The following is a 13,782-nucleotide window of genomic DNA, read 5'->3' on the forward strand; positions in this document are numbered from 1 at the left end:
CCCATTTGCGCCCTTCACTGAAGTTCCCATTTGCTCCCTTGTCTTACGCACCCTATTTACCTCCTTCCAGAACATCTTTTTATTCTCCCTAAAATTTACTGATAGTCTCTCACCCCAACTCTCATTTGCCCTTTTTTTCACCTCTTGCACCTTTCTCTTGACCTCCTGTCTCTTTCTTTTATACTTCTCCCACTCAATTGCATTTTTTCCCTGCAAAAATCGTCCAAATGCCTCTCTCTTCTCTTTCACTAATACTCTTACTTCTTCATCCCACCACTCACTACCCTTTCTAAACAGCTCACCTCCCACTCTTCTCATGCCACAAGCATCTTTTGCGCAATCCATCACTGATTCCCTAAATACATCCCATTCCTCCCCCACTCCCCTTACTTCCATTGTTCTCACCTTTTTCCATTCTGTACACAGTCTCTCCTGGTACTTCCCCACACAGGTCTCCTTCCCAAGCTCACTTACTCTCACCACCTTCTTCACCCCAACATTCACTCCTCTTTTCTGAAAACCCATACTAATCTTCACCTTAGCCTCCACAAGATAATGATCAGACATCCCTCCAGTTGCACCTCTCAGCACATTAACATCCAAAAGTCTCTCTTTCGCGCGCCTGTCAATTAACACGTAATCCAATAACGCTCTCTGGCCATCTCTCCTACTTACATAAGTATACTTATGTATATCTCGCTTTTTAAACCAGGTATTCCCAATCATCAGTCCTTTTTCAGCACATAAATCTACAAGCTCTTCACCATTTCCATTTACAACACTGAACACCCCATGCATACCAATTATTCCCTCAACTGCCACATTACTCACCTTTGCATTCAAATCACCCATCACTATAACCCGGTCTCGTGCATCAAAACCGCTAACACACTCATTTAGCTGCTCCCAAAACACTTGCCTCTCATGATCTTTCTTCTCATGCCCAGGTGCATATGCACCAATAATCACCCACCTCTCTCCATCAACTTTCAGTTTTACCCATATTAATCGAGAATTTACTTTCTTGCATTCTATCACATACTCCCACAACTCCTGTTTCAGGAGTATTGCTACTCCTTCCCTTGCTCTTGTCCTCTCACTAACCCCTGACTTCACTCCCCAGACATTTCCAAACCACTCTTCCCCTTTACCCTTGAGCTTCGTTTCACTCAGAGCCAAAACATCCAGGTTCCTTTCCTCAAACATACTACCTATCTCTCCTTTTTTCACATCTTGGTTACATCCACACACATTTAGGCATCCCACTCTGAGCCTTCGAGGAGGATGATCACTCCCCGCGTGACTCCTTCTTCTGTTTCCCATTTTAGAAAGTTAATACAAGGAGGGGAGGATTTCCGGCCCCCCGCTCCCGTCCCCTCTAGTCGCTTTCTACGACACGCGAGGAATACGTGGGAAGTATTCTTTCACCCCTATCCCCAGGGATAATATACACATATATATACATATACACACACACACACATACACATACATACGCACATACACACACACACACACATACATATATATACATATGAAAAATGTAAGAAACAATTTATAAAACAAACTTTTAGCTTGAAATGAATGAAAAAAAATGAATGTCACATAATGTATATATATATATGTATATATATATACATAATTGGTATGCATGGGGTGTTCAGTGTTGTAAATGGAAATGGTGAAGAGCTTGTAGATTTATGTGCTGAAAAAGGACTGATGATTGGGAATACCTGGTTTAAAAAGCGAGATATACATAAGTATACTTATGTAAGTAGGAGAGATGGCCAGAGAGCGTTATTGGATTACGTGTTAATTGACAGGCGTGCGAAAGAGAGACTTTTGGATGTCAATGTGCTGAGAGGTGCAACTGGAGGGATGTCTGATCATTATCTTGTGGAGGCTAAGGTGAAGATTAGTATGGGTTTTCAGAAAAGAAGAGTGAATGTTGGGGTGAAGAAGGTGGTGAGAGTAAGTGAGCTTGGGAAGGAGACCTGTGTGAAGAAGTATCAGGAGAGACTGTGTACAGAATGGAAAAAGGTGAGAACAATGGAAGTAAGGGGAGTGGGGGAGGAATGGGAGGTATTTAGGGAATCAGTGATGGATTGCGCAAAAGATGCTTGTGGCATGAGAAGAGTGGGAGGTGGGCTGTTTAGAAAGGGTAGTGAGTGGTGGGATGAAGAAGTAAGAGTATTAGTGAAAGAGAAGAGAGAGGCATTTGGACGATTTTTGCAGGGAAATAATGCAATTGAGTGGGAGAAGTATAAAAGAAAGAGACAGGAGGTCAAGAGAAAGGTGCAAGAGGTGAAAAAAAGGGCAAATGAGAGTTGGGGTGAGAGACTATCAGTAAATTTTAGGGAGAATAAAAAGATGTTCTGGAAGGAGGTAAATAGGGTGCGTAAGACAAGGGAGCAAATGGGAACTTCTGTGAAGGGCGTAAATGGGGAGGTGATAACAAGTAGTGGTGATGTGAGAAGGAGATGGAATGAGTATTTTGAAGGTTTGTTGAATGTGTCTGATGACAGAGTAGCAGATATAGGGTGTTTGGGTCGAGGTGGTGTGCAAAGTGAGAGGGTTAGGGAAAATGATTTGGTAAACAGAGAAGAGGTAGTAAAAGCTTTGCGGAAGATGAAAGCCGGCAAGGCAGCAGGTTTGGATGGTATTGCAGTGGAATTTATTAAAAAAGGGGGTGACTGTATTGTTGACTGGTTGGTAAGGTTATTTAATGTATGTATGACTCATGGTGAGGTGCCTGAGGATTAGCGGAATGCGTGCATAGTGCCATTGTACAAAGGCAAAGGGGATAAGAGTGAGTGCTCAAATTACAGAGGTATAAGTTTGTTGAGTATTCCTGGTAAATTATATGGGAGGGTATTGATTGAAAGGGTGAAGGCATGTACAGAGCATCAGATTGGGGAAGAGCAGTGTGGTTTCAGAAGTGGTAGAGGATGTGTGGATCAGGTGTTTGCTTTGAAGAATGTATGTGAGAAATACTTAGAAAAGCAAATGGATTTGTATGTAGCATTTATGGATCTGGAGAAGGCATATGATAGAGTTGATAGAGATGCTCTGTGGAAGGTATTAAGAATATATGGTGTGGGAGGCAAGTTGTTAGAAGCAGTGAAAAGTTTTTATCGAGGATGTAAGGCATGTGTACGTGTAGGAAGAGAGGAAAGTGATTGGTTCTCAGTGAATGTAGGTTTGCGGCAGGGGTGTGTGATGTCTCCATGGTTGTTTAATTTGTTTATGGATGGGGTTGTTAGGGAGGTAAATGCAAGAGTCTTGGAAAGAGGGGCAAGTATGAAGTCTGTTGGGGATGAGAGAGCTTGGGAAGTGAGTCAGTTGTTCGCTGATGATACAGCGCTGGTGGCGGATTCATGTGAGAAACTGCAGAAGCTGGTGACGGAGTTTGGTAAAGTGTGTGGAAGAAGAAAGTTAAGAGTAAATGTGAATAAGAGCAAGGTTATTAGGTACAGTAGGGTTGAGGGTCAAGTCAATTGGGAGGTGAGTTTGAATGGTGAAAAACTGGAGGAAGTGAAGTGTTTTAGATATCTGGGAGTGGATCTGTCAGCGGATGGAACCATGGAAGCGGAAGTGGATCATAGGGTGGGGGAGGGGGCGAAAATTTTGGGAGCCTTGAAAAATGTGTGGAAGTCGAGAACATTATCCCGGGAAGCAAAAATGGGTATGTTTGAAGGAATAGTAGTTCCAACAATGTTGTATGGTTGCGAGGCGTGGGCTATGGATAGAGTTGTGCGCAGGAGGATGGATGTGCTGGAAATGAGATGTTTGAGGACAATGTGTGGTGTGAGGTGGTTTGATCGAGTAAGTAACGTAAGGGTAAGAGAGATGTGTGGAAATAAAAAGAGCGTGGTTGAGAGAGCAGAAGAGGGTGTTTTGAAATGGTTTGGGCACATGGAGAGAATGAGTGAGGAAAGATTGACCAAGAGGATATATGTGTCGGAGGTGGAGGGAAGAAGGAGAAGAGGGAGACCAAATTGGAGGTGGAAAGATGGAGTGAAAAAGATTTTGTGTGATCGGGGCCTGAACATGCAGGAGGGTGAAAGGAGGGCAAGGAATAGAGTGAATTGGAGCGATGTGGTATACAGGGGTTGACGTGCTGTCAGTGGATTGAATCAAGGCATGTGAAGCGTCCGGGGTAAACCATGGAAAGCTGTGTAGGTATGTATATTTGTGTGTGTGGACGTGTGTATGTACATGTGTATGGGGCGGGGGGTTGGGCCATTTCTTTCGTCTGTTTCCTTGCGCTACCTCGCAAACGCGGGAGACAGCGACAAAGTATAAAAAAAAAAAAAAATATATATATATATATATATATATATATATATATATATATATATATATATATATATATATTTATTTTATATTTATTATACTTTGTCGCTGTCTCCCGCGTTTGCGAGGTAGCGCAAGGAAACAGACGAAAGAAATGGCCCAACCCCCCCCCCCCCACAAACATGTATATACATACGTCCACAACACTCAAATATACATACCTACAGAGCTTTCCATGGTTTACCCCAGACGCTTCACATGCCTTGCTTCAATCCACTGACAGCACGTCAACCCTGGTATACCACATCGCTCCAATTCACTCTATTCCTTGCCCGCCTTTCACCCTCCTGCATGTTCAGGCCCCGATCACACAAAATCTTTTTCACTCCATCTTTCCACCTCCAATTTGGTCCCCCTCTTCTCCTTCTTCCCTCCACCTCCGACACATATATCCTCTTGGTCAATCTTTCCTCACTCATCCTCTCCATGTGCCCATACCACTTCAAAACACCCTCTTCTGCTCTCTCAACCACGCTCTTTTTATTTCCACACATCTCTCTTACCCTTACGTTACTCACTCGATCAAACCACCTCACACCACACATTGTCCTCAAACATCTCATTTCCAGCACATCCATCCTCCTGCGCACATCTCTATCCATAGCCCACGCCTCGCAACCATACAACATTGTTGGAACCACTATTCCTTCAAACATACCCATTTTTGCTTTCCGAGATAATGTTCTCGACTTCCACACATTCTTCAAGGCCCCCAGGATTTTCGCCCCCTCCCCCACCCTATGATCCACTTCCGCTTCCATGGTTCCATCCGCTGCCAGATCCACTCCCAGATATCTAAAACACTTCACTTCCTCCAGTTTTTCTCCATTCAAACTCACCTCCTAATTGACTTGACCCTCAACCCTACTGTACCTAATAACCTTGCTCTTATTCACATTTACTCTTAACTTTCTTCTTCCACATACTTTTCCAAAATCAGTCACCAGCTTCTGCAGTTTCTCACATGAATCAGCCACCAGCGCTGTATCATCAGCGAACAACAACTGACTCACTTCCCAAGCTCTCTCATCCTCAACAGACTTCATACTTGCCCCTCTTTCCAAAACTCTTGCATTTACCTCCCTAACAACCCCATCCATAAACAAATTAAACAACCATGGAGACATCACACACCCCTGCCGCAAACCTACATTCACTGAGAACCAATCACTTTCCTCTCTTCCTACACGTACACATACCTTACATCCTCGATAAAAACTTTTCACTGCTTCTAACAACTTTCCTCCCACACCATATATTCTTAATACCTTCCACAGAGCATCTCTATCAACTCTATCATATGCCTTCTCCAGATCCATAAATGCTACATACAAATCCATTTGCTTTTCTAAGTATTTCTCACATACATTCTTCAAAGCAAACACCTGATCCACACATCCTCTACCACTTCTGAAACCACAATGCTCTTCCCCAATCTGATGCTCTGTACATGTCTTCACCCTCTCAATCAATACCCTCCCATATGATTTACCAGGAATACTCAACAAACTTATACCTCTGTAATTTGAGCACTGACTCTTATCCCCTTTGCCTTTGTACAATGGCACTAAGCACGCATTCCGCCAATCCTCAGGCACCTCACCATGAGTCATACATACATTAAATAACCTTACCAACCAGTCAACAATACAGTCACCCCCTTTTTTAATAAATTCCACTGCAATACCATCCAAACCTGCTGCCTTGCCGGCTTTCATCTTCCGCAAAGCTTTTACTACCTCTTCTCTGTTTACCAAATCATTTTCCCTAACCCTCTCACTTTGCACACCACCTCGACCAAAACACCCTATATCTGCCACTCTATCATCAAACACATTCAACAAACCTTCAAAATACTCACTCCATCTCCTTCTCACATCACCACTACTTGTTATCACCTCCCCATTTGCGCCCTTCACTGAAGTTCCCATTTGCTCCCTTGTCTTACGCACTTTATTTACCTCCTTCTAGAACATCTTTTTATTCTCCCTAAAATTTAATGATACTCTCTCACCCCAACTCTCATTTGCCCTTTTTTTCACCTCTTGCACCTTTCTCTTGACCTCCTGTCTCTTTCTTTTATACCTCTCCCACTCAATTGCATTTTTTCCCTGCAAAAATCGTCCAAAAGCCTCTCTCTTCTCTTTCACTAATACTCTTACCTCTTCATCCCACCACTCACTACAATTTCTAATCAACCCACCTCCCACTCTTCTCATGCCACAAGCATCTTTTGCGCAATCCATCACTGATTCCCTAAATACATCCCATTCCTCCCCCACTCCCCTTACTTCCACTGTTCTCACCTTTTTCCATTCTGTACTCAGTCTCTCCTGGTACTTCCTCACACAGGTCTCCTTCTCAAGCTCACTTACTCTCACCACCCTCTTCACCCCAACATTCACTCTTCTTTTCTGAAAACCCATACAAATCTTCACCTTAGCCTCCACAAGATAATGATCAGACATCCCTCCAGTTGCACCTCTCAGCACATTAACATCCAAAAGTCTCTCTTTCGCACGCCTGTCAATTAACACGTAATCCAATAACGCTCTCTGGCCATCTCTCCTACTTACATAAGTATACTTATGTATATCTCGCTTTTTAAACCAGGTATTCCCAATCATCAGTCCTTTTTCAGCACATAAATCTACAAGCTCTTCACCATTTCCATTTACAACACTGAACACCCCAAGTATACCAATTATTCTTTCAACTGCCACATTACTCACCTTTGCATTCATATCACCCATCACTATGACCCGGTCTCGTGCATCAAAAGCACTAACACACTCATTCAGCTGCTCCCAAAACACTTGCCTCTCTTGATCTTTCTTCTCATGCCCAGGTGCATATGCACCAATAATCACCCACCTCTCTCCATCAACATATATATATATATATATATATATATATATATATATATATATATATATATATATATATATATATATATATATATATATATATATATATATATATATATATATATATATATATATATATATATATATATATATATATATATATATATATATATATATATATATATATATATATATATATATATATATATATTATTTATTATCATTTATTTTGCCTTTGCCTCTCTCCCGCGTGAGCGAGGTAGCGCAAAGAAACAGACGAAAGAATGGCCCAACCCTCCCACATACACATGTATATACATACATATCCATACAAGCAATGTATACATACCTATACATCTCAACGTATACATACATATACACACAAAGACATATGCATATATACACATGCACATAATTCATACTATCTGCCTTTATTCATTCCCATATATATATATATATTTCTTTTTTTTTTCTTTCAAACTATTCGCCATTTCCCGCATTAGCGAGGTAGCGTTAAGAACAGAGGAGTGGGCCTTTGAGGGAATACCCTCACCTGGCTCAATTCTCTGTTCCTTCTTTTGGAAAATTAAAAAAAAACGAGAGGGGAGGATTTCCAGCCCCCCGCTCCCTCCCCTTTTAGTCGCCTTCTACGACAAGCAGGGAATACATGGGAAGTATTCTTTCTCCCCTATCCCCAGGGAACATATATATATATATTAATTTTTTTTTTTTTTTATTATACTTTGTCGCTGTCTCCCGCGTTTGCGAGGTAGCGCAAGGAAACAGACGAAAGAAATGGCCCAACCCCCCCCCCCATACACATGTATATACATACGTCCACACACGCAAATATACATACCTACACAGCTTTCCATGGTTTACCCCAGACGCTTCACATGCCTTGATTCAATCCACTGACAGCACGTCAACCCCGGTATACCACATCGCTCCAATTCACTCTATTCCTTGCCCGCCTTTCACCCTCCTGCATGTTCAGGCCCCGATCACACAAAATCTTTTTCACTCCATCTTTCCACCTCCAATTTGGTCTCCCTCTTCTCCTTGTTCCCTCCACCTCCGACACATATATCCTCTTGGTCAATCCTTCCTCACTCATCCTCTCCATGTGCCCAAACCACTTCAAAACACCCTCTTCTGCTCTCTCAACCACGCTCTTTTTATTTCCACACATCTCTCTTACCCTTACGTTACTCACTCGATCAAACCACCTCACACCACACATTGTCCTCAAACATCTCATTTCCAGCACATCCATCCTCCTGCGCACAACTCTATCCATAGCCCACGCCTCGCAACCATACAACATTGTTGGAACCACTATTCCTTCAAACATACCCATTTTTGCTTTCCGAGATAATGTTCTCGACCTCCACACATTTTTCAAGGCCCCCAGGATTTTCGCCACCTCCCCCACCCTATGATCCACTTCCGCTTCCATGGTTCCATCCGCTGCCAGATCCACTCCCAGATATCTAAAACACTTCACTTCCTCCAGTTTTTCTCCATTCAAACTCACCTCCCAATTGACTTGACCCTCAACCCTACTGTACCTAATAACCTTGCTCTTATTCACATTTACTCTTAACTTTCTTCTTCCACACACTTTTCCAAACTCAGTCACCAGCTTCTGCAGTTTCTCACATGAATCAGCCACCAGCGCTGTATCATCAGCGAACAACAACTGACTCACTTCCCAAGCTCTCTCATCACCAACAGACTTCATACTTGCCCCTCTTTCCAAAACTCTTGCATTTACCTCCCTTACAACCCCATCCATAAACAAATTAAACAACCATGGAGACATCACACACCCCTGCCGCAAACCTACATTCACTGAGAACCAATCACTTTCCTCTCTTCCTACACGTACACATGCCTTACATCCTCGATAAAAACTTTTCACTGCTTCTAACAACTTTCCTCCCACACCATATATTCTTAATACCTTCCACAGAGTATCTCTATCAACTCTATCATATGCCTTCTCCAGATCCATAAATGCTACATACAAATCCATTTGCTTTTCTAAGTATTTCTCACATACATTCTTCAAAGCAATATATATATATATATATATATATATATATATATATATATATATATATATATATATATATATATATATATATATATATATATATATATATATATATATATATCTTTCTTTTCTTTTTCTTTCAAACTATTCGCCATTTCCCGCATTAGCGAGGTAGCGTTAAGAACAGAGGACTGGGCCTTTGAGGGAATACCCTCACCTGGCACAATTCTCTGTTCCTTCTTTTGGAAAATTGAAAAAAAAAAAAAAAAAAAAAAAAAACCGAGAGGGGAGGATTTCCAGCCCCCCGCTCCCTCCCCTTTTAGTCGCCTTCTACGACACGCAGGGAATACGTGGGAAGTATTCTTAATCCCCTATCCCCAGGGATATATATATATATATATATATATATATGTATATATATAAATATATATTTTTTTTTTTTTATACTTTGTCGCTGTCTCCCGCGTTTGCGAGGTAGCGCAAGGAAACAGACGAAAGAAATGGCACAACCCACCCCCATACACATGTATATACATACGTCCACACACGCAAATATACATACCTATACAGCTTTCCATGGTTTACCCCAGACGCTTCACATGCCTTGATTCAATCCACTGAGAGCACGTCAACCCCGGTATACCACATCGCTCCAATTCACTCTATTCCTTGCCCTCCTTTCACCCTCCTGCATGTTCAGGCCCCGATCACACAAAATCTTTTTCACTCCATCTTTCCACCTCCAATTTGGTCTCCCTCTTCTCCTTGCTCCCTCCACCTCCGACACATATATCCTCTTGGTCAATCTTTCCTCACTCATCCTCTCCATGTGCCCAAACCACTTCAAAACACCCTCTTCTGCTCTCTCAACCACGCTCTTTTTATTTCCACACATCTCTCTTACCAATACGTTACTCACTCGATCAAACCACCTCACACCACACATTGTCCTCAAACATCTCATTTCCAGCACATCCATCCTCCTGCGCACAACTCTATCCATAGCCCACGCCTCGCAACCATACAACATTGTTGGAACTACTATTCCTTCAAACATACCCATTTTTGCTTTCCGAGATAATGTTCTCGACTTCCACACATTCTTCAAGGCCCCCAGAATTTTCGCCCCCTCCCCCACCCTATGATCCACTTCCGCTTCCATGGTTCCATCCGCTGCCAGATCCACTCCCAGATATCTAAAACACTTCACTTCCTCCAGTTTTTCTCCATTCAAACTCACCTCCCAATTGACTTGACCCTCAACCCTACTGTACCTAATAACCTTGCTCTTATTCACATTTACTCTTAACTTTCTTCTTCCACATACTTTACCAAACTCAGTCACCAGCTTCTGCAGTTTCTCACATGAATCAGCCACCAGCGCTGTATCATCAGCGAACAACAACTGACTCACTTCCCAAGCTCTCTCATCCCCAACAGACTTCATACTTGCCCCTCTTTCCAAAACTCTTGCATTTACCTCCCTAACAACCCCATCCATAAACAAATTAAACAACCATGGAGACATCACACACCCCTGCCTCAAACCTACATTCACTGAGAACCAGTCACTTTCCTCTCTTCCTAAACGTACACATGCCTTACATCCTGCTTCTAACAACTTTCCTCCCACACCATATATCAACTCTATCATATTCCTTCTCCAGATCCATAAATGCTACATACAAATCCATTTGCTTTTCTAAGTATTTCTCACATACATTCTTCAAAGCAAACACCTGATCCACATATCCTCTACCACTTCTGAAACCACACTGCTCTTCCACAATCTGATGCTCTGTACATGCCTTCACCCTCTCAATCAATACCCTCCCATATAATTTACCAGGAATACTCAACAAACTTATACCTCTGTAATTTGAACACTCACTCTTATCCCCTTTGCCTTTGTACAATGGCACTATGCACGCATTCCGCCAATCCTCAGGCACCTCACCATGAGTCATACATACATTAAATAACCTTACCAACCAGTCAACAATACAGTCACCCCCTTTTTTAATAAATTCCACTGCAATACCATCCAAACCTGCTGCCTTGCCGGCTTTCATCTTCCGCAAAGCTTTCACTACCTCTTCTCTGTTTACCAAATCATTTTCCCTAACCCTCTCACTTTGCACACCACCTCGACCAAAACACCCTATATCTGCCACTCTATCATCAAACACATTCAACAAACCTTCAAAATACTCACTCCATCTCCTTCTCACATCACCACTACTTGTTATCACCTCCTCATTTGCGCCCTTCACTGAAGTTCCCATTTGCTCCCTTGTCTTACGCACTTTATTTACCTCCTTCCAGAACATCTTTTTATTCTCCCTAAAATTTAATGATACTCTCTCACCCCAACACTCATTTGCCCTTTTTTTCACCTCTTGCACCTTTCTCTTGACCTCCTGTCTCTTTCTTTTATACATCTCCCACTCAATTGCATTTTTTCCCTGCAAAAATCGTCCAAAAGCCTCTCTCTTCTCTTTCACTAATACTCTTACTTCTTCATCCCACCACTCACTACCCTTTCTAATCAACCCACCTCCCACTCTTCTCATGCCACAAGCATCTTTGGCGCAATCCATCACTGATTCCCTAAATACATCCCATTCCTCCCCCACTCCCCTTACTTCCATTGTTCTCACCTTTTTCCATTCTTTACTCAGTCTCTCCTGGTACTTCCTCACACAGGTCTCCTTCTCAAGCTCACTTACTCTCACCACCCTCTTCACCCCAACATTCACTCTTCTTTTCTGAAAACCCATACAAATCTTCACCTTAGCCTCCACAAGATAATGATCAGACATCCCTCCAGTTGCACCTCTCAGCACATTAACATCCAAAAGTCTCTCTTTCGCACGCCTGTCAATTAACACGTAATCCAATAACGCTCTCTGGCCATCTCTCCTACTTACATAAGTATACTTATGTATATCTCGCTTTTTAAACCAGGTATTCCCAATCATCAGTCCTTTTTCAGCACATAAATCTACAAGCTCTTCACCATTTCCATTTACAACACTGAACACCGCATGTATACCAATTATTCCCTCAACTGCCACATTACTCACCTTCGCATTCAAATCACCCATCACTATGACCCGGTCTCGTGCATCAAAGCCATTAACACACTCATTCAGCTGCTCCCAAAACACTTGTATATATGTATGTATGTATGTATGTATGTATGTATGTATGTATATATATATATATATATATATATATATATATATATATATATATATATATATATATATATATATATATATATATATATATATATATATATATATATATATATATATATATATATATATATATATATATATATATATATATATATATATATATATATATATATATATATATATATATATATATATATATATATATATATATATATATATATATATATATACTGTACTGCACTGTACATCAATCTACTTTGTCTTTTATAATAAGGGAAATTTTCCTAAGTTAAGTTCCAAAGATTATAATGAGCTTTGATACATGAGATTCCACAGGGAAAATGGATTAGCATTAAGTGATCTTACTTAGATTTACCCATTCAATGAACACAACTCAACATAAACAAAGGCCTCCTTGCATCGTATGCTTTCTATGACCTCTTATAGGGCTCCTGTAGCTGTGAGGCAGCATTAACATAGGAGCAGGGTAAGGCAGGCTCCTTTCGCATCTATGTACATATATGTGTATTTGAGTGGATTGGCAGTTCTTCATCTGTTTCCTGGCACTGCCTCAATTATGTGAGAAACGGCGCTCAAGTATAATGAAAAAAAAAAAGTATTCTATGGAACTCTTATGATGTCTGCAACACAGCATATTTATGAATAATAAAACAAAATTAATGGAAATATTGACCGAAGAATATGAAAAACACCTGTAGTAGGTTTCACAGGTAAAGGTGAAATCTTTTTAATATTCACCAGATTAAATCTTTTAAAAGGTGGCTTAAAAAGTATGGTAGAGTTAAGCTTTCTGCCATTCAAACATTTGAATAACTATGTAAAGGTTCTTGGCCAAAGATTTAATTTTCTTCAAGTTAAGGACCAGATTAACTTTTTGTAAATGGCATAAAAAGAAGATGAGTTATGGATCTAATACCATCAAATTCCTTAAATGCTTACAAAAGAACTGTATGAAGTTCTATGGTCAAAGATTGAATTTTCTTTAAGTTATGAGGGAGGTTCAGTAAATGGTTAAAGTGTCATAAAAATCTTAAACACAGTAATGGATCTTAAGCCACTCAATTCTTTTGATGCTTGGGAAACAACCAGATGAAGTTTCAAAGGTATATTATTAAATTTTTCAAGTTCTGGCTAAGGTTAAACTGTATATCAATGTGTGTCTCCATTTAGAGAACAATGGATGGTCAGAAAGGGTGGATGATAAATGTCAGGTTAAAGAGATTGCAAAGTGTCTGCCATGCTTTACAGATGACAGAATAAGCACCATTATATAGCAA

This window comes from Panulirus ornatus, chromosome 2, assembly GCF_036320965.1.
Source record: "Panulirus ornatus isolate Po-2019 chromosome 2, ASM3632096v1, whole genome shotgun sequence".
In the NCBI taxonomy this organism is placed as follows: domain Eukaryota; kingdom Metazoa; phylum Arthropoda; class Malacostraca; order Decapoda; family Palinuridae; genus Panulirus; species Panulirus ornatus.